Source organism: Lucilia sericata, unplaced genomic scaffold, assembly GCF_015586225.1.
Source record: "Lucilia sericata isolate MDLA Ls3-8-SP2 unplaced genomic scaffold, ASM1558622v1 Contig000051F_arrow, whole genome shotgun sequence".
NCBI lineage: Eukaryota > Metazoa > Arthropoda > Insecta > Diptera > Calliphoridae > Lucilia > Lucilia sericata.
Genome location: NW_023994087.1, coordinates 175,872 through 201,519, shown reverse-complemented (window position 1 = coordinate 201,519; position 25,648 = coordinate 175,872). Strand labels below are relative to the sequence as shown.

General features: G+C 30.5%; 1 protein-coding gene across 6 annotated transcripts in view; it reads left to right on the top strand.

The window, feature by feature from the left end:
* Positions 1 to 25,648, top strand: part of LOC119615972 — a 111,714-nt gene that overhangs the window by 18,721 nt on the left and 67,345 nt on the right. Inside the window, exon 2 of one of the 6 annotated variants that reach the window (XM_037972052.1) lies at positions 18,138 to 18,187. The exons of the other annotated variants lie outside the window; for them this stretch is intronic. The gene's annotated coding sequence lies outside the window, so the exon portion shown is untranslated. The remainder of the gene's footprint in view (positions 1 to 18,137; positions 18,188 to 25,648) is intronic. 6 annotated transcript variants of the gene reach the window in all.

Sequence of the window (25,648 nt, the reverse complement as noted above, 5' to 3'; positions counted from 1 at the left end):
TTTTCTTCTGAAATTGATCTTTTATCGTATTTTACACATAAATCTTAAATAATTTTTATTTTATAACGTTTTTTGCACTTAACATGAAATTAAAATGTTTATTTATTATATTGCAATTTGTTAGCCAATTTAAATGCAGTAAATTATCAAATAAATAAAAAACAGAAACTGTAGAACATTTAAGGAAAGAATCCTGTTGACGTTTTTATATAAACTCATATAAATCCATTCAACATCTATACAAACATCCATTACATATAAGATGCTTAACAACATCAGTGTCAAATTACGCTTGACCAAACTGCAAATACCATTGAATGAAAATACAAGTCCAGTACATTTGGTATATACATATGTATGTATATGTATGTATATTATGTATGTATGTTTGTTCGTTATGTACATTAAGGTGTCGCGCATTTATGAAGGCAAAAACGGGTGTATTTAAAGGATCAGAATCTCTTTTAAAATTATTTTGAATGCACCATCAAATGGGTTGCAGAAAAGTAATTTTAATGTTTCTATTTTAGTTAAAGGCGATGGAAAATTAAATAAATTGAAATTTGGTAAAGATCGTTTTATTTTACTTGCGTAATTTTGGAACAAAGGCCTTCCGAGACAAAACGATTTTCTAAAACTATTCGTAAACTCATTTACATACATATATGAATTTATAATTGTTTTTAATATTGTATTCTACATGTTGGGGTACTAAATTTGAAAGAGGAATAAACTGCTGCCCCTATCACAGCTATTTCTCTATACAACTGTTTTGGGACAACTCTTGTTCATATCACAAATTATCAATTATCCTAATACATACTTATGTACAATGTACATTGTACATATGTATATATAATAAATCTCTTTGTAAGTTTGTTTGTTTGTTCATCAATCGTGCCTAAATGACCGATTTTCTTTAAATTTGAAATATAGTTAGATCTATATGTCGAAGAGTTTATAGGCTATATTGTGACTGTGGCTAGAAGGGAACAAAAAGGGGGTAAAATGGCTGACAAACGAGCGTAAATACTGATTATTGTCTATAGCTTTTTAAAGTGGCTGAAATGTGTATTAGCAAAGTTCCGTTGCGAAAAGAAGAAGACAATAAGTAGGACAGAGGGCGAATAACAGTGCTTTGAGACCTTTCTTCTGTTCTAAAGCCAAAAGGGAAAGGAGGAAAAGGAGCATTTTGAACCAAAAAGGGGAAAAATTATCACTTTACGCTCTAAGTAGCTTTATAAATAATATTAAATAATATATACAAAATATTTTTGAAGTATTTTCCAAAAATTGCTTAGTGCGGGGTAAATGGAGTAAAATTTTTTATATCGTAAATGTTATATAAGTTGTTTTAAATCAACGAATTTTTTATATTTCTGAAAGTTGAAAATTTTCAGCGATAAAATGAAACGCCTCTAATCAGGTGCATACATGGACAGTTTACCTAAGGGGAGAATACTTAAGTATAATGCTACAAAAAAAATTGCTTAAAGCTAATGTCGTAAATTATAATCCATTTGCAGCTACAATTTTTTTCCGTTCCTGAAAAATGTTCTATTTTCTCTGTGTTCTTTTTTACTCTATATAAAATGGGTAGGGCCGATTTTATATTTTCAAAAAATTTTATAAAAGTTATTGCCCTAATATATGAACATTTATTAGGGTATGTACATTGTACATATATTTGAAAATATTCTTGTAAATATACATATGATACATATGTATCAGACTATTTGTGTTGTATACATATATAAGAATCAAAATGACACATAAACATGTGGCGTTGAATGTTGTCATTGCTCATGTTCAGGGATTAAGAAAAAAGACATTAAATAAAGCACTTTCTAAAACTTATACACAGTTTAGAATTTATCGCTCAGTTTGTTAAATTATGATGAAGAAACAAACTTAATGAGTGTAAAGTATATATATTTACTATCAGATATGTACACTAGGGTTATAACTTTTTGCAATTTTTGCAAATATCTATATTATTTTTTTCGCGATCGCGAAGAAAGTTTCCGATCCAAACACGATCAAGTTTTGCATAAATATGTATAACTTTTTCTAAATGAGAAAAATAAGTATTTTTGGCAACTGTTTTGCATTTTTACTACATTATCTTAAAAAGAAAATTGTTCTTTACAACAATGTTATGGTATTTCTAAGAAGTAAATCACTATAATATTGGATATTTTAGATAATAAGTAGTATTATTTTATATAAAAATAATTTTAGAAAAATTACGAACAACAGCATTTTAGAAATTGCTTTTTATTATCAAGACAGTATTGACTATAAGGTAGTGCTGTGGTATTTTGCCACTTTAAAACAGTTATAAACCTAATGTACACATATAAAAATATTTTATATGTACACATAAAATATAATATATTTCGACTTTAATAATTAAGAATTATAATGCAGTAAATTACTTAAATTTTATTATTTATGTATTTATATTGAACTATAAGCAGGAAAAAAGCAACGCTTTATAAATTCTAATTACATTGTTCCTGCGGAAAAATTTTGATTTCTTCTTCATCAAATGTTTAAAATTGTCTTTCTTTAAAAAATTTGTATTTATTATGTCTTCCATTTCCTTTGCTCTTTTCGATTATTATTTTTTTATATAAAAATATATGTACATATATTTTTTGTTTTTCTTCCAATCAAATTTGTCACTTTTCCCAAAAGGTGTGATGATTATAAAATATAACTAACGATGCATACACTCTACTGCATGAAGAAGATGAAGAAGTTGGAGGGTGAATAAAAAACTTCTTGATAACAATGCCAGAGAGTATGATCACAATTTTTCGTATAAAATCATCAGATATTCTAGCAAGTAGTACAAGTGCATGTGTATGAGTACATACGTGTGTGAATGTTTGTGTTGGAGCACTAACACCAACAAACATTCTGATACTTTGAATATAAAATAGTTCGTAAAGAACTACGAGAAGTATAGATGTTGCAGAATGATTTGATGCATGAAATTTGCAAATGCACGTAAGTTATAACAAAAAAGTTGAAACCAAATACTTGTGATATGAAGAGAAATAACTTTTTACAATTCTACTAACAAGGTCAATAAAAAGAGAGCAAAAATAAAAACTTGTACAACAAAAACTTTAAGAAATTTTGGGCCTTTAAAGAAAATTAACAAAATTTTAGATTTTAACACGTAACGTAAATAAAACATGAAATGCTTATATTTATACATATTTATGAAAAAATATATTTTTTACTAATACTACCTTAAAAAGTATAAAAAAAATATTCTTTTCATATAAGTATGGACATATATACATTAGATGTGTCCAAAAAAATATGAATTTTGCTTTGATGGATTATTTTGTTCATTAGTGTATAAAACTAATGAGAACCCGCGCTGAAAATCGATTGAAAAGTGTAAAATGGGGTAAATAATAGGAATTTTTTAATTTCTTCAAAAAATGTACCATTAAAATTATATATTCTTAACATCTCAACCAACTCTTATCTTCTAGAGAAAATGATCTTTTAAACAAGGTGTAAAATATTAACTTCGAGCTACAAATAAGAATGTTATAGGCATATAGTAGGGATATAGGAGAAACTGAAGGGGTTGTCAATCAAAATTTGTTATTCTCTTCACACAGAAAAAATAATAAATATTAACTTAAACTTAATATTTATTATTTTTTTGCACACTTTTATTGTATTTAAAACCCCGAAAATAATTTATATTTTACTTACAAAAAAAAATATTTTTAATTCTTTGACATTTCATTTTAATTAAAACTGAAAAAAGAAAAGTTGTAAATTTTCGTATTGAAAATGAAAAAAGGATTTCACATACTTTTTTTCTTTTTCCATTAGTGAAGAAAAAATAACAAAAAGACGTGTTTATATGCTTTAAGATGAAATATCTTCTGAAAAAAATTAATTAACTAATATTTTCATTTACTAGTATATGAAATGCCAGTAATAACATACAAAATAGTTTTATGTTTTTGAGATTTTTTAACTGGTTCCAAGAAATTATTCAGAACTCATACAAAAGTTCCAATGAGCTTAAGAACTTCTTAGAAACACTTAAGTTTCTTAAAATAGCTTGTAAAAGTAAATGCGATATTATTTCTTCCAAGATTGCTGTTCAAGATCTCAAATGTTTCTGTATGCACCCATTATTGAAGTAGTTACATAAGAACAAATTCTTAAATGGTATGTGAAGTATTGTTAAAAAAAAATTTCAAAAAACGTTTCTTCATTATTTAGAAATAATAAAGTAATAAATAAAAGATTGAAATTAATTAAAAAAATGTGTAATTTTGTATGAAATAGTTATACAACAATTTTACTCTTAAATTTTAAGCTTTTATTAATCGGTTTATTCGTTTCATTTCATGTATTCAAGCAGTAAATCGACAAAAGATTATCGATTAACAGATAGACGGTTAATCGCTTGAATACACTAATAAATAGGCACGATTTAGGAAAAATCTGAAGCATAAAATCATAATATCGTGGAAAAACGATATCTGAAAGAAAGGTACAATTTAGTCCGTAAATACTACCGTTTTCGGTACAATCTTTTCTATCAACCATGTGATACCGTTATAATATCGTTTGGTTTATTGGGATTTTTCGATTTTATACGTTAGACTTTCATTATATCCTTTGTTAAACCAGAAATCAACTGTATTTATACAAAAATAGCTAGTGGACTAGAGTAAATTTGAAATGTTTTCTAAGAACATTAACATTTCAATGTTTAATTTATTATAAGCATCTACATAATTCAATTGATCGAAAGATACACAAAACAAACATACATACATTCAAATGCCTCTGTATAGATTCAGAATAATGGAATTAAGGACTAAAAAGTGTCTTTGTTTGTGTTGAGTGTATATACGTATATTAAGGTGGCGCCATTTGTATGGAGGACAATTAAAGCTTGGTTCATTCTATGATAACATTTCTCACTTTTAAGGTTTTTCCAATTTTTTCATGAAAAATTTTGATTATAATCAGAAAATCATGACTTAATTATATGTCTAAACAACAAAAACAAAATTTTATTTACAAACAATTTTATGCGAGATATTGTGTAAGTATTTCAGTTAAACTATATAAACTTATTTCTTCAATAATCCAATGAAATCATAGAATGTTATATTTTGTACGTGTGCAGAATATGATATCAGTTTTCATATGATATAGAAATATGACAAAAGTCATGATAACATTAAAGAGCTACCCTAATGTGTATACATAAATATATGTGGACATTATGAATTACATAAAATATTATTTTTGGACAATAATGTCGTTATCAAAGTCACTTGTGATTCAATAAAAAAAAACGCACACAGTCATTCAATCTAACCCAATAGAGAACCTACTCATGTCAATTTCAAACATTATTTTCGTTTAAAGAAACAGCCAATACAAAATAAATTAAACATAATAAAATAAAAAAAAATAAGTCAACATCAACAACAATAACAATGTCTCAAGGAATAATACCAACATCTGACACTTGTAATAATTCAATTGCATATACATATGTATGTAAATATATATGTATGTATTTATATATAATGTGTATGTTAGTTTGTAAGCGAGAATGTATGCTAGTTTATACTTTACTCTACATAAATATCTTGTATAGGAGCAATAGAAAAACACTATTAAATAAGATTGATGACATACACACGACATCAACATCCTACAGCAACATAAAAATATTTACACACATTTATATATTACCCATATATTTCTTTCACTTCCTAATTTCTATTTATACTAAGCAAAAACATGAAAAGGACAAAAAATTTCGCCATACCAAAAGGTTACTGGGGAGCCAATAAGTCCTTGGGCTATTAAATTTACTTATGTACATATTTATTCATAAAGTAGCTGTGCCCAGGGTGCTTCGCTATCATACAAAAATATAAATAAAAACACACTTTACGATTTGTTACTTTCATGATTGCTGCTCCACAATATGCATATAGTGTAAGCAATAATATTTTAGCAAAGTTTGAAAACTCTAACTATTTTCAACAGTTTCCAAATTATATTTTTTACTATGCATGAGGGGTGCCGCGACCACCATTGATGAGTTCTGCCAATTTTTTCCAATTGTTCTTATGGATGTAACCTTTAGTTTCTTCTAGACATACTGGAAGACACTGTGAAAACTTCAAGAAAATCAGTTCAGCCTTCAAACAAATCCTCAAACAAATAAACACACATTCATTTGTATCTATACATACATATGTTTATGTGTAAAAAAATGAATACATAGTTATATACATAGGTATGAGTGTATATATCAGTGTGTGTATGTGGGAATTCGAAGATTTATAGATTCCCCAGATAAAAGTTAATTTTTATTGTATGAAATTTTGTTATGCAAAACTGAGCACTTGCCCTTTATTATAATCTTAATAAAACACCTGTTGTAGTCAGACAATATACCAATAAACCTCAATATATCACACATAAGTATTTTAAATAAAATATAAGTATATACATTAGGGTTATAACTAGGTTTTCTAAGCGAGAATAATTTATCGGGAATTCCCGGGAAAATTTTGTCGACAATTTTGTCTACAAATTGTGCACTGGTGATTGTTTTACTTAATATAAATTACAATATAAAGATTATAAGTTTCGGAAATATTATATTTAAATTGTTTCTAACCATAAATCTGGGAATATCTCCTCGAGAACAAAAATGTTTTGAAGCATTTTTAGTAAAAAATATAATTAAAATTTTAATAGGAACTGAAAGTGGGATCTTTCCGGAAGAATTTTTAGTTTTTCTTATTCTAGAAAGCAAATTACGGAAATAGTTTACCTTTCCAATGGAATTCTGTAAAATAACTTAAAATTAAAAAATCTCTAAAGTTTTCGATATTAACTCTAAACAAGCGAGTGGGATATCTATCAAAAAATTTATTTTTTAACTCAAGAATAGGATTTTATTCAAAATTTTACTCAAATGAGAGCTTTGTGCATTTAGTTTTAATCATTTAATACCCAAACATGTAGATTATACTATTAAAAATGCTTACACATTTGCCGCGGAAGGTTTTTGCACCAAAATGACCCGAGAAAAAAATTTTCGGTATTAAAATACTACTGGCTACCTCGTAGTGATAGGTCCTTATTTTTGTTATTACCTTAATATATATACATGTAGGACGACAGGCCGCCTCTACGGTCTGTCTCTACTCTTTTCACTTGGATCTTAGATCCCACAAGTCAATTAAAACACAAACACATTTAATTAATGTAACATTTATTAAATAAACTTATAACTAAGTTAAAATAAAATTAAACTGTCCGTTTAGTGTTCAATTCAATTCAGACTCTATTCAAAAACTAAAAACTAACTACAACGTCTGTCCGTACTAGGTTAAGTCACTCAACCGAACCTGATCTCACTCAACTCTCTTTCCTAGTCTGGCTGACTGCCTTAACCCCCTAGGCACCGATCCTACATTCGGCCCTCCTGATGCAGCATTCGACCCGAATGTGGCGTTCCACGGCTTCATATATTCTGCGACCGTGGTACATCTCTTGGAACCTTCGAATTCTCCAATCTTCTCAACTTCGTACCGTCCATGATCCATCTTCTTCACGACTTTATAGGGTCCTAAAAACTTGGGTTTCAACTTTAAACCGGTTCCGTACTGTGTACGTTTTATCGCAACTAAGTCATCTAGTTTGTACTCTCTCTCAGGCACTCGTTTCTTGTCATAACTATTTTTATTCTCCTGCTGAATTTTTAGAATATTCTCCCGCGCTTCATCTCGTAGGGCATCTCGTTCTTGATGGAGCTCGTTGACCGCTACTTCCTCTAACAGCTCACGGATATCAGCACCAAATTTGGTTCTCATTTTCAAACCTGTCATTAATTCAAATGGTGTACTTCCTGTACTTCTGGTGGGTGTGTTGTTTATCATCCTCTGTACTGTTTCCACATGTCGGTACCAATTCTGTGGGTTTTCAAGGCACAATTTGGTTAACATGGGGATGACTATTCGGTGTATTCTCTCCACCTGTCCATTTCCTCTAGGCACCCCTGTTGCTATTAGCAAATGTTGTATGCCTTCTTCTGCACAATAGCCGCTAAATTCGTTGGATGTGAAAGCAGTACCTCTATCAGTAATCACTCGCACCGGATTTCCGAATAATGCCGCCTGCTTACGCATACGATCCACCACTTCACTTGAGCCTGTACTCTTTGTAGGATAAAGCCATACAAATTTCGAGAACGCATCCACGACAACTAAGATGTGGTTATACTGCTTCTTGGTATTCTCCATGGGACCAACGTGGTCCAAATGATAAGTCATCAATGGTTTGTCTGCCTTATCAATCGGATTCAGTAATCCTTCTTTCCTACCAGTCTTCGCTTCAGTCATAATACATTCAATACAACTCTTAACCACACTTTCAACCTTTGGGTTCAATCTGGGAATATAAAACGTCTTCTCGATCAGGTCTGCTGTCTTCTTTGAAGCAAAATGTCCTTGCCGATGAGCCATTTCTATTACTTCACGTTCCATACTCATTGGAACGACGACAAGTTCCTTGGTTGGATCCCTGTGTACTATACCAAACCTCAAATAGTAATCTTCATAACTCTGGCTCTCCAAAATTTTGCTAATCGCCCTGATCCAATCGTCTTCTAATTGGGCCTCTCTTATTCTATGACGTAACGAGTCTTCCATCATCAAACATGAGACTCTACTCAAGGCATCAACATGACGCATCTTCGATCCTGAACGATGCTCAATTACATAGTCGAAATCCTGCAGAAAGAGAGCCCATCTCGATACTCTTAATGGCACATCGTCCTTCTTCATCGTCATTGCAAACGCATTGCAATCCGTTACAATCTTCACTCTCATGCCTATCACATACACACGCCACTTCCTTAAAGCCTCTATAATGGCTAGTACCTCCAACTCATACGAGTGGTATTTTTCCTCGGCCGGTGTAGTTTTCCGACTCATGTATTGGATAGGATGTAGTTGGTTATCTTCCGAATCTCTTTGTAATAGCACTGCTCCATAGCCATGTTTACTGGCATCTGCGTGTATTTCCGTTTCAGCACTTGGATTAAATAGTCTTAATACGGTAGCTCCAACTAATGCTGCTTTTAACTGTTGAAACGCCAAAACTTCTTCATCTTTCATCCTGAAACTTGCATTCTTCCTTAATAAATCTGATAGCGGTTTCGCCACTAACGCATAATCAGGTATGAAACGCCGGAAATAAGAAGTTAAACCTAAAAATCGTTGCACTGCCTTTCGATCCTTCGGAACCGGAAATTTATGAACTGCTACAGTTTTCTCCTCGGATGGTAAAATAGTAGAATTCTCCAACAAATAGCCCAAAAATGCTATTTTCCTCTTTAAAAATTGACACTTACTCCATTTGATTTGAAGTCCGTTTGATGCCGCGACTCTCAAAACTCTTTTCAATTTCTCTAAACCTTCTTGTTCGTCCTTGGATGGTATCACCATGTCATCCATATACACCACTATTGTGCCGTCCATTATCAACTCATGAAACACTGCGGAAATATATCGACAAAACACCGCTGGCGAATTTGATATACCAAAAGGTACATATAAAAACTCAAATTGACCACTATGGGTCACGAACGACGTATATCTTTGGCTATCATCGTCGATCGGCACATGGAAGAAACCGTTTTTCAGATCCAGAGTTGTATAAACTTTTGCCTCTTGTAGTCGTTGCAGCACATCATCAATAACTGCCATCGGGAAATGGTCACGCACAATTTTCTCGTTTAGACGTCGATAATCACAGCACAATCTTTTAGTACCATCTTTCTTTGATACTAGAACTACGGGCGATGAGTACTCCGAACAACTGCGTTTCACAATGCCTTCTTTCAGCCAGTCTGCCACTTGTTGGTCGACAATCTGCTGATCAGTGTATGACATTCTTCGGGGGTTGTGAGACACTGGAATTTCATCCTTAAGTAAAATTTTCATCTTTACTGGGAACGTCTTGGGTCTAATCGGGTTATAATCCCCTATCATGTTCAAAATTTCCTCCTTCACTCCACTTTCCAAATGGTATACATCAAATTCACCTATTTGTGAAGCAATACAAATTTCGCCAAATTCACGAACGACTTCTCCATATTCTGATTCGTCAGCACTCTTCACCTTTACAACTTCCGATTTTACTTCCGGTTTTGAAGACTTTAATGAGAACTTCGCTCCATCAGCATTAATCGAAATGTCCACGTAATCAAGAATATCGTTCCCCAACACAGCCGAATATAAAATATCCCTTTCCCGAGCTACATGGAATTTCACTGGAACTAAAACACCATCCAAATCAACATCAGTCTCGAAAGCGCCAATCGTTTCGATCTCTTTTTCACCTATTCCCAACATCTTACATCTTTCCGCACTTATATTCACATCTTTCATCATCATTAGGGAATCATACCTCACACAACTGATGTCGCTGCCAGTATCCACTATAGCTGATATCTCAAATCCGAGTATAGTAACGACCTTAAATATTCTGTTAGAATGCGATAAAACATCCTCACACGATTTAGGGCTCTTGGGTGATGACAACGTATGCATACTGCTACCCGCCTTTTTCTCTTTCGTCTCACCTCCTGTATTATCACCTTTCTTACAGTTGAAGGATTTGTGGCCGATTTCATTGCACTTAAAACATTTCGGCTGTTTCACAGTGCACTCTTTTAAAAGATGGCCTTTTCCACCGCAATTGTAACATCGTAGGGTTCTCTCTTCCTGCTTCTTAACTTCTACCGGAAACTCCTGCTTTTGGCGCGATCTGTTGAAACTTGTTGTCTGAGCCGGTTTGGTTACCTTTTCATACACCTTCAACTTCGTCTTTAAGTCTTCAATATTCGTCGCCTGGTAAAGAACTGTCTTGTTGGCTTTACTATCGGGTATCCCCTCGATAAAGTACTCTATAATGCTGTCTTCATCTAAAGCTATTGGAGAACCAATCTCCATCAAACAATACAGGTACTCTCGAAAACTTTCACCTGGGCGCTTCTTCCTAGTTTTCAACAAACGATGAACCTCTATAGCTGAGAGTTTTACGCCAAACTCTTTTTGCAATGCACCTTTCAGTGACGACCAATCTCGAACATTAGGCTGGCTCCGACAAAATATTTTTGCTGCTCCTGAAAGTAATTGTCGTGCGTAGATATATTTTTGTAAATCGTTCCATCCTACGGTATAAGCGCAATCTTCATAATCGTTCAGCCACTGCCCTATTTCGGGTTGTCCCTCGCCTGAGAACTTGGATAATGTTTCCTCAATATCCTTCAGTGTGAATGTAGAAGGTCCATGACGTTCTGCATCCACTGGTCGTTGAATAATCGATGCCGCTTCGCCGTATTCTGAATCTTGACCATCAGCCCGCTGCCCAAAACTATAAAATGTAATAACTCTTTCCTGTAAAACAGTCTTCGATCCGTCCACGCCCAAACCCAGTTCGTTACACTTAGTCTTCAACTCCTCAACAGTCAGTCCTAAAATTTCTAATAATTCCATGTTGTCCTCAACGTCAAATATTACAGTATTAGTTTAATAAAATAAAATTAATTAAAGTCAATAAATATTATTAAATACAATATAAATATTTCAAATCATTAACATTAATATAATATATCAAAATTAATCCACAAAAGTACCCCTAATATTATGAAAATAATCCTAGGTCTACCCTAATATCAAACACTAACTGTAAATAATTTACTATGCTTGCATTGACGTGCAGCCTTTCAAAATTCACATTACTTCATAAAAAAACAAATACTCAAACACAATAGTAAACAAAGTTACTCTTCACCCAAAATTTACGTTAAATTTAAAATTCAACCTCTATACTTAAACTTCATAAAAAATTTAACTCACATCAAAATACCTTATCAGTACTTATGAACACTCATAAACATACTCTTCCTATTCGTTGATCACCCACTACTTCATTGAATGCTCAACTACTCAAAATCATATCAAAATATAAGGGTTGTTTTCTACAACCATATAATCCAATATACTACTCAAACTCTCTGAAACTTTAAATATAATATAATAAAAATACTTAAAATACTCAGCTCCTCCTTATTGCAGCATCATCTTCATAGCAGCATCATTCTTGTTGTAGTATATTCTTCATAACAACTTCGGCATAGTTGCGTCATCTTCTTAGCAACAACTTCTTCACGGCAAAAATTCTTCCTGCAGCTTAAACAGACTCCACCTTCGTATACGCATGTATAGTTGTCTTTGCCTTATACACTCTCACTGTTCTCTTTGAGTCTTTTCACATACAACTTTTTCTTCTCTCTTAACTTTTCATGTGTGTGTTACTCAAGATTCATCTACCGATCTCACTCACTGTGTGTGTTTTTTCAACATCTTTTTTATATGTGCTTTTCTCACTTCTGTAACGTTTTTCAAAACAACAACATACAACAACGTCTGTTTTCATCTTTCGGCCCGTTTTTTCTAACAGACTTTTTCACTCACAACATGTAACAATACACAAAACCTGTTCTTCCTATTGTTGTTGTTTTAGTTTTTTCCGTTCACTTCTTGCCTACAACACATATACACATAAACACATCACTCTGAAACGTAGAAATAGTTTTTTCTTATATTTCGTCGTTAATGATCGTTCTATTGTTTTTTTTTTCTTCTGATTTCAACTTAACTTCTTTTATACACACACAACTTCATCACCAAACACAGAAATTGTTTTTTCTTATGTTTTTCCGTTAATGATCATCAAGTTTAGTTCTTCGCAACACACATTCTCCAACATAAACACAGAAATTGTTTTTTCGTATGTTTTTTCTTCCTTATTTAATGATGATCATAGTTGTTTCCTCTTTAGTTTTCATTAATTTAACATCTTCTATCATAACACAAATCTTATTGTCTCTTTTCATTGGCTCGTTATTTTTTCCTTCTTAAATAGTTTTTATACAACACACTTCTCATTGTTTTTTTTTCACTTCCAATTAAATTATTTAATTTTTCCTTTCATACTTCTTTAACACATATTTTGGCTCATTATGGTCCATTCTGGACGAGTCCCCATTTGTAGGACGACAGGCCGCCTCTACGGTCTGTCTCTACTCTTTTCACTTGGATCTTAGATCCCACAAGTCAATTAAAACACAAACACATTTAATTAATGTAACATTTATTAAATAAACTTATAACTAAGTTAAAATAAAATTAAACTGTCCGTTTAGTGTTCAATTCAATTCAGACTCTATTCAAAAACTAAAAACTAACTACAACGTCTGTCCGTACTAGGTTAAGTCACTCAACCGAACCTGATCTCACTCAACTCTCTTTCCTAGTCTGGCTGACTGCCTTAACCCCCTAGGCACCGATCCTACATACATACATATATACATCACTTGTGTTCAATAAAGCTGCCCAAGCAATATGAATTAGCTTTGCTTCTGTTGTCAATATTTGGCGATTTGGGTCAAAAGAAATATTGTAGAAAAGTACATAATAACCAGGAAATTTAGAAACGTCTACATATAGCGGCCGCGAAAAATTTATGCACAAAATCTGAATTAATATAAGGCATGTGTTTCAAAATTACGCAAACAATGCGGAATAAACTGAAAAACTTTGTTTTCTACAGATGAAAGTAAGTACAATATTTTCGGATCAGAAAACCGAAGGATTGTATAGCGTAAACAAAATACCGCTTGTGAAGTAAAAAATCATAAAGCAAGTGTGAAATCCCTTGGTGGCAAAGAGGTGGTGTGGTGAATAATGTCTGTATGATGTTTCGGAAATATCATACTTAGGAATGATAGTAGAGAATATATATTTTTTAAATAGCATTTGGTAGCCAATGTAGTACAATTAGTCATGGGAGACGATTTTCAGTTTGTTTATGATGACAACATAATGCGCTCATCGAAAATTTTCAGAGTTCAGAATCCCATAGAACACATGTTGAGAATTTCGGAGAAAAAAAATTTTAATATACAATTCAAAACAAACCAATATTGAAAATGCGGAATGGCGGAAAAATCGATAGTAAATCGATCAAAATCTATGAAAAGTAGTTTTTGATATGTTATCCCAAGGCGAATTTCTTTGAAATCGCTATGGTTACCTAATTTAGGACACGTTTAAGTTTAAAGCATTAAACCAAATTATTAACGGAAATTATTAACGAAATGGCAAACTTATATATCGTCACCTAAAACGCAAACGGCCCTATCTAACATTTTTAAAATTTTACAGGAGAAGCAAACAACTATTTAAATTGAAAAGTTTGTTTCTATCAACGCGATTTATTTGTAGGAAATAAACAAATTGTTTAATAGTGAAACCTATCATTTGGTACGATAGTTGACAATGGCGTATATAAAAATGGATAAATTAGACTTTTTACCTTAAAAATTTTAATGTTTTTGTAGATAGGGCCTTTTGTTTTTTGTCAATAAAATTGATAATTTTGGTCGGAGGAGTCCAATTTTTGGTGTGAACATTTGTTTTGATGCAATACATTAGAATCAACAATAAAATCGATTTTGAATTTCTGGTTAGTTAGGGCCGTTTGCGTTTCAGGTGACGATATACCCTTTTCACGAAGGATATAAAAATACCAGCTAAATATTCCAATGTTGCAATTTTAAAATTAATTAAAGATGAGTGGTATTTCTAAATTTGATTTAATGTGATTTTTACTGAAAACTAATGACATACATAATTTTAAAATACATATGTATGTATATTAGGGTGCATCTGTTTGTAGGGAGGAAAAATAAGGTCTCAATATTCCAAACTAAAATTAAAATCTAATTGATTCTAAGATACCGTTTATCAAAATTTTTGTCCTGGCATCAATATTTGATGAGTTGGATCAAATGGATGAGTTGGACCAAATCACAAAAGCCTCCTTTTTTGAGGCTTTTATGATTTTTTTTTTTTCTTCCAAAGAAAAGATATGCATTTTTGGTATCATAAGAAAGGTTCTTGGGAGACGCTATCAATGGCATATCAGAAAATTTTCGTGTAAAAGCAAAAATAATCGAAAATTTATAATTTTTCGAAAAATTTTCAGATTTTTTACATTAACGCAATTTAATATAATTCGTTGAAATTAGTAATCCTCAATAAAGTCCACCCGTTATTGTATAAATATTCACATTAATGTCAAAGGGTCGGTTGCGTTTTAGTTGACGTATACTTTATAATATTGTACACATTTATTTTTTTATTATTTTATACAAGTATTAGTGCCATAGATTTTGTACGAAATTTGTATTATGTCTATGTGGATGTTTTTAAATTTTTTCTTTTTTTTATGTTCTTGTATATGATGATTATATATAATTGTGGATTCCACACGCATTCTCTGCATTGGCCGCAAATACAGAAGCGCTGAAAATCGAGAACACAATAAGGACTCGACATGAATTTTTAATTTTGCAATTGGCCAAGGCTAACTACACAAATATGTTGCTGGAAAAATAAAAATAAAAAAGCTCACAAATACTATTATATAAAAACGAACACGAATAGAAAGGAAACTACTTCAACGGAACGTACAATTCCATTTAGATTTACAGCAAAGGGGTGTCCAGACCAAGAAGCTTTAAATTTGTATGCCACTGAAGTTACAACTCGATAATTTATCACAGTTAAGAGAATTCCAAAGAGACGGACACTTGCAAAACAACAGCAACACGAGAACAGAGTAGTTATACAAAATAAGAAGGATTTAAAGCTGTTGTTGTTGTTGTTATTATTATTTTGTTAAATATTGTCGCACTACCAAAACTACCATCACTACTGGAGATGCCAATATCGATCAAAATCCCCGGATTTTGTCAGTATATAGAAAAAAGAATAAATTTGACATTCATACAGCCGGCAGAAGCCACTGCTGGATGAATTTTTGTTCATATATTATGTAGGTTATAATTTATTTCATCGTAATAATAGTGTTTACAAAGGAATTATGGAAGTTTAAGTTATTTCCTGAAGGCGACTTTATATCCGCAATCATTACGAAAATTGGTTGTGTCATTTAAGACTATATAAAATTAAGTTGTGCCAAATTTTGTAAATTTTTGTGAGCACTAATTTGATCGAAGCGAAGGAAATGATTTAAACGTTATTATTTCAGTCAGAAAGTATGCCGTTAAGCTATAGAATCGAATATAGTTTTACGAATTCCCAACATCAATTTTAGAATTGAGAGATATGTATAACAGTTTTTATGTTAAAATCAATTGCCTTGATAATCTATTGTACAACTCATCTCTGAGCTATTTGGTTAAAAGTAAATATTTTGGCATGAATTCACAAAGAATAATTAATTTAACTTAATAATAAAATAAGTTTTGTAATCCCAGTCTCGGAATCCCGAATTGAAAACCAGTTCCAGATTGGCATCCCTAGTCAAAACTCGACGACTACTTCATTCACAAAAACACAATAACAACAACAACTAAGTGTAGATAAACATTTTTAGGTCAACATTGTAGCAAACAATAAGACAAAGAAAAAAAAAATATAGAAGTGAAACCAACTAAAAAGTACTAGTGAGGCAAAAAGAAGCAAAATACAAAATATTTCAAAAGCAGCAATTGGTACAAATGTTTAGCGGAGAAAATTAACCAACGACTTGATGTAGCAGTAATAAAGACCAAAAGTAGACAGAAAAACAAAAAAACTAGCGGAAATTGGTAAAAAATTAAAAAATAACAGCTCTGCTTTTGTTCTTGCCAAATACTAATTTACAACATTCATTTTAAATCTGTGTGGAAAAAAAGTGCAAAATAAAATACAAAAATTTAAGAAAGAAGCACAAGCAGAAAATAAATACATACAAAAAAATAAAGGGTTGAACTCGCAGTATGATTGTACTTGCAACGAAGAGGAGATTTTAGGTTCTCGACTTGTGGTTTGAAATTTTTTATTTTTGCACTTTTTTGGATGTAAACAGAAAAAAAATATGTTTCAGCCTTTGAATAAACAGATGAAAAAATGCCAACAACAAGTATAACCAACATAAACCATAGCAACAAAGTCAATTAGCCTTTTCTTATTTTATTTTTTATTTTTCTTTTAGTGAATACATGGTACAAACAGAATTTATACTTTATTAAATTAAATGGTAGAGCGCAGTGAAACCTTATTTTTATAGAAACAAAAAAATATAAAATTTAACATTTACAAAAAATAAAAAAATATACAAATTTGTATAGTATGCGTGACTTGAAATTTTTAGTTTCACTTTAAGTTTTATAAGTAGAGAAATAATAAAAAGGTCAAAATAAAAGACAACAAAAAGTATAAAATTCAATACATTTGCCATTCATTTAAAAATATTTGAAAGTATTAAGAGAATGAATTCGAATTGAAAAAATGTTAATAGAATACACGGAACAAAATAACTACTGATACAAAGTAAAAAAGTAGTATTAAGTGATCATTTTATATCTTTTCTATGTTCTTAGTTAAAAAAAAAAAAAAAAAAAAACTTTACGTAATAATGCCGACATATTCTAATAAAAAATTGGAAATATCAAAGTTCTTACCCAAATATAATAATAAGTAATTAATAAGGAGCAATATCTTTGGTATTATCCTTAGTTATAACTTTATAACAATTTCATGATTTCTATGTGATGTTTTAATCTGTCTATAAATAAAGATTGTAAAGATTTTTGTGTAAAGATTTTTCATTTTTATCTGTGTAAATGATTATGACGATGACGCTGTACTACCTTAGAAACCAATTTAAAACTTTAAAACGTGCCTGCAATACACATATGCGCTTAAAAGTAGCAAAGACGTTTCTTTACAAAAAACTGTTCCATAAGCAATAGCAACAACAACTGCTTCTGTTACTTTTAGATTAGGGCCATCGCGTATATTTCTTTCCGTTTGAGGAAACAGTTTCTCTAAATATGTTTATACGTATGTATACTATTCGAAGTAAAAATTTGAAAAAACGATACTTTTAAAAATATTTTAAACTTTTTTAGGAAATCAATTTCAGAAAATATACACTGTAATTAATTTAAACTTTCATTTTAGTTGGCGACTTTTGCTTTGAGGTCTCACTAATGTACATACATATGTGTATTGTAAGTAATGATGAAATCCAATAAACAAGATTTTTTAATTAAAAAAAAATTTGAATCAAAATCTTTTTCATATACATATAAAAATTTTTTAAATTTTTATTTAAATTTGGAATATAGATATACATATATAAAATATGAATATCGATAAAAAGTTGTTTAGTTGTTATCGGTTGACGTGGCACCATCGTCATGATGACGATTATAATGCTGTTGTAGTTTATTCACACTTTTATCAACTCGGTAATCGTACATGCATATCGCCATCTTCGGTAGCGACGTCATCATTACCCTCATCATCAGATTGATGCAGAACATGTATCTTGAACTTTTCATTTTAGTTTAATTTTTTTTTATGTTAAGTGTAATTTAACTTTGGTTGTTGTTTCAAGGATTTCATTCCTTTTCGATATTTTTCATTTTGTGCTTTTCTTTTTTCATTTTATTTTTTCTCTCTCCAATACAGTTGTGTTACTTGCATATCATACGAGTTCTTGAGCGTTTTAAAGTGTATGTGTGATTGTGTTTTAGATTAAAAGAGAATTTTATAACATTTTTTAAAAGGCATTATTCTGTCGTCTGTAATGAAAATAGATGATGGTTTCGTAACACATAGGTGTTGACACTTATTGGTACAACTATTGCCTTATAAAGGGTTTCTTGATGTTGCAACAACTAAAGTGATTATCAATCAATTTTCATTTTGTATTTTTAAATTTAAAGATACATTCAGTGTGGGAGATATATTTGAAAATTGTAAGCCGCTTGTAATAATTAGTTTCATTCTTAAACCTTCAATTGAACAGGCAATCGCCATTTGTTTACGCTTTAATTAAAGGTAGTGTATGCCAATATTGATATTTAGGAAAATGACGAGCAATTATTTTGCATTGTTTGAAAATGTTTTTATTTTTAACAATTTAAATTGATTGCCAATCATATATTTTGATGTGCAATTGAACGTTGTTACTGATAGGTTCCACATAACTCACATACATACATAGGTATGTATGTATGTACATTGTACATATGTACGCTCTAACATTCTCATTTTTTAATGTCCGCTACGTCGCACGTTGGGGTAAAGTAGAGCTAAATACGGAGAGAGGCCATATCTATACATTTTGAAATCATTTTATTTTATATCTTTATTTATATTTTGAAAAACGCACATTTTTAAAAATTTCTTAAGGTTATGCTAATATATGTTTTTTAAACATGTTGGTAAGAGTACATGTCGTAATTTTGAACATATTTTAACAAAATTATACACGTGTTTATAAATCTAAAGGGAAAATGGTAAGCAATTCTCCCACATACACCCGTGACCTTCAACTATATAAATATGTTTAATATTTATATAGTTGGAGGTCACGAAAATCAGCAAAACTTAGTTTTTTATAAGCCGTTATATATTAAGTTCAGATGAGAAACATATTAATACCACATATTATTATATATTAATAGTAATATTTGAAAGTTATTTAAAAAATATTAAGTATCATAAAACATTCAATGTTGTTTTTTCTCAAAACGAAGTTTTTTGATTTCGGCTTTGTTTAAAGTCAAGAAGAACTTAAATTTAAATGTTCAATCAATCGCCACTTTTGATATGTTTTACCCCAAAGTGCGTCGTCGTCTGATTTCATGAGTATTTCAATATCTGAAAAGTGTTCATGTACATAACTAACATTTAACTTTATAATAAAATTCCAACGAAAATAATACATTCCATTGATTAAATGTGCAGTTACATATATTTTCTGCTTTTGTTGTTGGCCAAATTCGCAATGTTATATTTTTAGAGTAACGAACAAAAAAAATTAATGCTACCAACAATTTTGGTATTTATTTAATCAAATTTCTATGCACAATAATATTTATTTTAATCCATGTCATAAACACGCTCCTTTTTTCCAACCGAAACATGTAAAAACAAGCAACAATTTTATAACAAACAATAAATACTTATGTATATGTATGTATAAAAATATATGCACTTTTTATAGTATTTTTATTCTGAAATTTTATCATGCATATAAATGAGGAAATTGCATAGTTAGTAAAAAATAAAACTCACCAGATCAAAAAATACAAGCAAAAATTACGAAAAATTATGAAAAAACTTTAACTAAAAATATAAAAAAACAACATTTTAAATACAATATTCTAGATAACAACAGCACTACCCATCACATGGATTCACAACTTTTTAGGAATACATTGCGATTGAATTGAAGAAGGAATCCTTAATATAAATTTTAAGGTTGTTAAACAAAAAGAAGAATCTCGGAATACGTATTAAAAAAGTATAATAAAACAAATAGGAAAGTATAGTCGGACATGGCCAACTTATGATACCCTACACCATGGGTATATTTTAAAAATTATTTATTTTTCATAAAGAAACTTTTATATTGAATTTTACCTCAATTCCGATGTATTTAAGCAACTTATTGATGAAAAACTAAATTTCTAAAAGATCCTCAACAAATTGGGAAGAGTGATGTATTTTTATATAAAGGTTTGTTATGCTGAATTTCATCGCGATACTAATGGTTATAAGTCAATTTTAGGACGTTTAAAATATTTTTAAACAGGGGTTTGTATGGGGGCTATTTTTAATGATATAGTAGTATATTTGACGTAGTTATGAGTTAAAAACCCAGGTTGTATGGGGGCTAGGTGAAATAATGGACGGATTTCAATCATTTAGGCATCGTCCTTGTACCGAAAAACTCGTATGGTCCAAATTTTATCAAAATATCTTGAACATTGTGGATTGTAGCTTGCGCACAAGGTTTACATGGACAGCCAGCTAGCCGGACAGACGGACGGAAATGTCTTAATCGACACAGAAAGTGATTCTAAGTCGATCGGTATACTTAAAGGTGGGTGTAGGATTTTCATGCGTTACAAACATCAGCACAAATACATAATATTCTACCCAATATTGTGATATAGGGTATAAAAATAAATAGTTCGGTGTAATTTTTTAAGGATCCAAAAAACGATTCAGTACTCAAATGATGTTGAATGTGGGTTAATACCCACATACATATTTATGTATGTATATAAATAATAACAAGGACTTATTTAAAATTCTATTTTAATTACACACATACATACAGCATGCATGAAAATGTGTAAAATATTGTATGAGATATATACAAAATCTATCTGACTCTCGGTCTCTTTTATTCATTGAATAAACTCAATTGTTTCTGTATTGTAATTTAAAATATTTGATAAATGTTAAAATGCATGCAGTTAAATTCACAAACATTTGCACAGAGGTTGTTGCTGTTTTTTAGGTATTATGTATTATTTAGTTGAATTATATGCCGATTCCCCACCGCTGCTTTGAAAGAAACTCTTTTACATAAATAAAAAAAGAACATTCATTCATATACATACATCTCGTGTATTATTATTGAGTTCTAAATGTAAAATAACTCAAATTGATTCTTAGAAAAAACAAACAAACAATACACAATTTTTTTGGAGCCACTTTGGTTGCTCGTACCTCCTATATGAGTTAAATACTAAAAATCGTTTGTCTGAGAAACTATTGGAGTTAGAATGCTTAAATTTTACACAAATAGTTTTGACATCCTTGTAATATTTTTTCTAATAAATTGGCGTATTACGGGTATGGTCCCTCCCATAAGAATTACCTATGTATAAATCTTGAAAACCATTAGAAATATAAATTTAAAATTTATATATGAATTAAATACAAACAACTTTAACAGCCATGTAAACATTTGGGTAATAAATTGGCGGATTAGCAATAGGGGACATGGACCTCCCATATGAATTAAAAATATAAAAATTTGTGAATCTAAAAAACCATTAGAAATAGAAATGTCAAATTTTGCACTAGAAACATTGAAATCCATATGAACTTTTGCAAAAATATAATATGTATATCTTATTGTACGAATACTTTCTCTTTTATTTTTACTTTTAGATGATATTTGTAGTTAATAGAGATATTGTCCCGTCATTTTGTTCGTCTATGTAAACCTTTCAATCAAACTGCATGTGCCAATTTTGATGATCATTTCATGAAATTTTGCAAGCAAAGACTAACCCCATTGAAAATGGTTGATATGGATTGGCAATAGGGGAGAAATTCCGGGACGAGAAATTCCGGGAATTCTGAAGAATTTTCAATTCCGAATTCCCGGAAAATTGTGAGTTATTTTCCTTAGTTTTATGTGATATTTTTGACAAAAATTGTTGTTTAAAATAATATATATTGATTTGAAATGTTAAATCCAACGATGAAGTGTATATAAAAAGAAATAACTCGAAAAAAACACCTTTTCGGTTCATTCATTCGGAATTCAACATTTTTTCCGGAAATTCCCACTATTTAACATACAAAATAAGAAAACTGAGACTTTCGAATTACAAAATTTTGCATTTTTCTTTATCCTTTAGAAATCTATTAAAAAACATATGAAAGTGCGTCATTTTTTATTACTGTTTTTAGAAAAATTTACAAATTAAACAGAAAATTTTTAAAAAGGATCGAAATGATTCTTAATTTACTTTATAAATAAAAAAAAATGAATTTCAAACGTTTTTTTAAGTAATAAATAGTGTGTTTTTGTATTTGTATAATATTAAAAGGCGTAAATTGCACAGCAACCAACAAACTACTGGGTTTATTTGTATTTCTTGAGTTTGTGTAGAAGTAAGTTTATAAGTGTAAGACTGTTTGTATTTCGTTATTTACAAAGACTAAGACGAAATCCTTTTGTACACAAAAATTTGCAAACAAACGAATATTTAGTTTCGAAAGTAAAATAGCACAACTAAACTAAACAAACCGAAACAAACAGACGAATGAACAAAATAAAACAAAATCAAACTAAAGCAGCAACAACAAAAATAATAAAAATCTTAATAATAAATAAACAAGTATGACTAAAATGAAAATAGAAATAAATAAAATACCAAAAAAGTACTACATATATATGTACTTAAGTACTCACTGGCTGTCTATTTACATATGGGCAATTTCGTGTCAAGTGGCCCAGCTCAAAAAATCGATTTGGATGAAATTTTAGTACTATTGGATAGTAGATCAGACACAAATTTTTAGCTTTATCGGTCAAGAACTGCCGGAGTTAGAGGGCGTCAAAGTTTGACATAGCTATTTCACAAGGAGTTTAGATAGCTATTTTTACATATGCCCCTTGCATTCCACTAAGAGACCACATAGCTTTGGTGCAAATTTCGTCCAAATCGATTTTTTGAGTTGGGTCAGTTGACACGAAATTGCCCATATATGTACATACATATACATATGTAAAGATAAATATTTTTATTTGTATGAATTTTTGTCTGCTGTTTGTATCAAATGCTTTTTTAAAACTTTACTACGCATAATGGTTACAAATGATAAAATTATGTGTCTTTTTCATTCTACTTTTGGCCGAAAGCAAATTTTCAAAATTTTTAGTTACCATAATAACTTTGACAAGAACAACAAATATTTTGTTGTATTAAGTATGTATCTATTAAGTCTTTTTGAAATCAAACAAGTCCAAGTGCTATAATCAACTATGCTTAATTTTAAATACACTTCACCTATTATGTTGAATTTTACCTTAATTCCGATGTATATAAGCAATTTATTAATGAAAAAATAAATTTCTAAAACAGGCTTTATATAGGAGTTAGGGTCAAATATGAGCCGATCCTCAGCAAATTAGAAGGAGTGATGTATATTTATATAAAGGTTAGTTATGCTGAATTTCATCGCTATACTATGGTTATAAATAAATTTTTGGACATTTAAGTTATTTTTAGAGGTGGGTTTGTATGGTGGCTAGGGTCAAATGACGGCCGATCACTATATTTTCGGAGACATGACAGTATATTTGACATAGTTAAGAATTAAAAACCCCATATCAAATATATCATTTATCAAAATGTCTTGAAAATTGTGGCCTGTAGCTTGCGCACAAGGTTTACATGGACAGCCAGCCAGTCGTACAGACGGACGGACATGTCTTAATCGGTATACCTTAAGGTGGGTTTAGAACTAATATTTTTGTGCGTTTCAAACATCAGCACAAACATATAATACCCTCCCCACTATAGTGGTGTAGGGTATAAAAAAGGGCTTGGCAAAATTATATTTTTTTAACATTTTAACTTATATTAAAGGCCGGTAAAGACATAGGAAGCTGAAAATTGGAGCTGAAAAATGGAGCAACGCCATGAAGTATTCGGATCTAAGATTTATGGAATACGGGCGTAGTCCATAAATCAGCTAATTTTGATGTCCTCTAAAAACCAATGAAGTTAATAATTGCCAAGCATATTATACTGACGTTGTTACCTTAAAAAATTTTGAATTAAAATTTTTGCACAATGGACGGATAATTAACAGTAATAATGGGCGTGGAACATTTCTGTTTTTACATTTTATCTAATTTGGACGGTCCTCAATGACCTAGAAATATGGAAATTGACATTCATGTTGCACGGACCAAGGAGAAGATGAACACTGAACTGTATTTTTGATATCCTCTGTTAGGACGGAGAGGTAAAAGAAAAAAGGTATCTGGTAAATGAAAGGAGGCTATACTTATTACTCTCTGTTTAAACATCCGGTGCCTTTAAGTGATTTTTCTAACTTGATTATGCGGGCAAATTCAATTGATGCAAATATGATTAAAAAAGCGAAACTCATTACTTGAGACGAGGCAACAAAGTCACTCAGTTACACACTTAATACTGTTAATGAATAATAAAAAACTAATTTGGCATCACTCCGGTCCATAGTGCAATGTTCGTCTATCGAAAATTTCGATAAAGTCACAGGTCATAATATATAATTATATAATTTGAAAAAAAAATATTGTGGATATAACCTATAAAGTCAGGGAACTATTTCCACAAAATTTAATTAAAATCAAACTTTGGCTTCAATAGAGCTAATATAGACAACCGGCTTATTTTGTTTCCAACATTAAACCATGTATACCATAATGTTTTTACTCTTTTAAAAATTTTAAAATGGCTACAAATATTTAAAAGTTTTATTCATATTTATGACCTGTGACACTATCTGAAGTTATGGATGACAGACATTGCATCATGGGCCATAGAGTGATTCTGAAATAAAACATATAACAGAGTATAAGCACATATTAACAGCTTATAAATAACGCAAAAATTATGACAAAATTGCTATTGATGCGATCTATATTAAGATTTGAAAATATTAGTGAAAATAACTAATGAAAATAGCAAAAATAGTCTTCAACTAAAATATAGAAAATTTAATTGTCAACAGAAATGTAGTATCATCTGAAGTCGTGGGAATCACAATAAGCAAAATAATTCCAAAAAAAATGATTTTTGTAATCTTTGACCTCTAATACCTCGCTTGGCGTACATGGGATTAATGGTGACTTTTATCTCCTTAATTGAGATCCC